The sequence below is a fragment of the Sus scrofa genome, chromosome 2 (assembly GCF_054392235.1).
Source record: "Sus scrofa isolate SSC_HxYL_T2T_F1_AM1 chromosome 2, Sscrofa_HxYL_maternal_Yorkshire_Landrace_v2.0, whole genome shotgun sequence".
Lineage (NCBI taxonomy): Eukaryota > Metazoa > Chordata > Mammalia > Artiodactyla > Suidae > Sus > Sus scrofa.
In genome coordinates, this window is record NC_139384.1 from 53,034,742 (window position 1) to 53,037,256 (window position 2,515).

Consider the following 2,515-nt stretch of genomic DNA (forward strand, 5'->3'; position numbering starts at 1 on the left):
TTTAGCTTTACGGAATGCATAATCAATGCGTTAGTTCTCTTAGTAAAAAGTGGCATCCATTTTTAGCCAGCGTAAAGGATCATCATGCCTAGTGTTCTTTGAGTGCGTGAAATAGAGCTTTGAATGAAAAAAAAAAAGAGTTCCCTTCATGGCTCAGTGGTTAAGGAACCCTACTAGGAATGATGAGGATGCAGGTTCCATCTCTGGCCTCACTCAGGGGGTTAAGGATCCAGCATTGCCATGAACTGTGGTGTAGGTTGCAGACATGGCTCAGATCTGGTGTTGCTGATGAATGATATATGAAATCAGAAATTTTGAAAGTTAAAAAAAAAAAGAAATGCCATGATGATATAGTTATGAGATGTATATCATCAGAATATCAGGAAAGGCCTAAAGCACAAGAGAATAAGGAATATGCAACCCTGAGAAGGTCAACCATATTAAACCTTTGTAAAGTGTCTACTTTGTGAAATGCTTTGAGATATCACATTGCCTAAACACATGATTCCTGTGGCTATTGTGAAGAATGTTCAGTTCTACAGGCCAGGCTGGTATCTGCTGTAGCTACATTTATGAAGGAAATCCATAATTCTAAGAAAAGAGCATACTGTTACCCTGAGGAGTATAAACTCCTCTTAGCCTGAGAGGATGGCAAATAGATTGAGGATCTTGGGATTGAAGAAGAGATGTTCTGTGTAGTCACGTCAATAAGATATGTACTTCGCAGTCCAAAACAACACTCCTCATATTTTATTTTTTTGGGTTTTTTTTTTTTTGCTTTTTAGGGTTGCACTTGTGGCATTATGGAGGTTCCCAGGCTAGGGGTCTAATCGGAGCTACAGCTGCCAGCCTACATCACAGTCACAGCAATGCCAGATCCGAGCCACGTCTGTGACCTACACCACAGGTCCTTAACCCACTGAGTGAGGCCAGGGATAGAACCTGCAACCTCATGGTTCCTAGATGGATTAGTTGCCACTGCACCACAGCAGGAACAATATAATTTATCTCTTTTGTTTATTTATTGTCAGTGTCTTCCACTAAAATATAAGTTCCATGAAGGCAGGGAGCTTTGTTCTGTTTTCTGCTCTATCCTCTGTGCCTTGGCACCTAGTTCCTGGAAGGTTTGTGTATGTAATGGATGAGCTAAGAACAAAGGGTGAAAATATGAGAAGGCATACTTTGACTCAATGCAACGACTCTTTAAAGTTACTATGTGCTTGAACACTGTCTGCAGGCTGTGTGGTCTTCACCAGGAAGTGGTGCCTTCTCCAGAGCTCCAGCTAAATCCAGATGACTGTTTGCCCAGGATGTATTTGAGGATGACACATTGGAGCTGTAAGGCCAGCAAATTAACTTCTAGCCTTGTGCTTCTAAGGATGGGCCTGTGCCAAAGAAATTATGACGGAGGAGAGTTCCCATCATGGCTCAGTGGTTAACGAACCCAACTAGTATCTATGAAGATGAGGGTTTGTACCAAAACAGACATGCAGACCAATGGAACAGAATAGAGAATCCAGAAATAAATCCAGACTTCTACAGTCAGTTAATTTTTGACAAAGGAGGCAAGAATATAAAATGGGAAAAAGACAGTCTTTTCAGCAAGTGGAGTTGGGAAAACTGGACAGCTGCATGTAAATCAATGAAACTGGAACACACCCTCACACCACACACAAAAATAAACTCAAAATGGCTTAAAGACTTCAACGCAAGACAAGACACCATCAAACTCCTAGAAGAGAACATAGACAAAACATTCTCTGACATCAGCCCTACAAATGTTTTCTTAAGTCAGTCTGTCAAGGCAACAGAAATAAAAGCAAAAGAAATGCTTGTTTGTAGGCAAACTTTAAATAATGATTAGATATTCTGAGTTTAATATGTTAGTGGATTTTGTAGGAGACATCTAGAAGGTGATATTCAGGCAGATATGGAGCTCAGGAGAGGCTGTGTTAGGTCACACCTATTTGTTAGAAAAATCCACACCCCTCTCTATGGGGAGGTAGAGATCTTCAAGAAAAGCATTGCTTAGCTCTTCTTTAAAAGTTTATATACACCCATCTTTACTAAGTAATTAGCCCCAGTATTTAAAACCATAGGAAGCAGAGGAATTCCCGTGGTGATACAGGGGAAATGAATCTGACTAGTATCCATGAGGATGTGGGTTCAATCCCTGGCCTCACTCAGTGGGTCGGGGATCCAGTGTTGCCGTGAGTTGTGGTGTAGGTTGAAGATATGGTTGAGATCCCATGTTGTTGTGGCTGTGGCATAGCCTGGGAACTTCCATGTGTCGTTTGTGTGGCCCTGAAAAGCAAAAGCAAACGACAACAACCAAACCAAACCAAATAACCCCCTCCCCCAAAGAACCCAGAAAGCACAATTCTCAGGTTGTTACATCAAGAATGTTCCTTGAAAGTTGTAATCTTCGTTTTGTTTGAAGGTCCTATAGTGGATTTTGAAAGGCTTTCTTTAGACTCCATAGTACTTTAATATGTGTGCATTAATAAAACTGAAT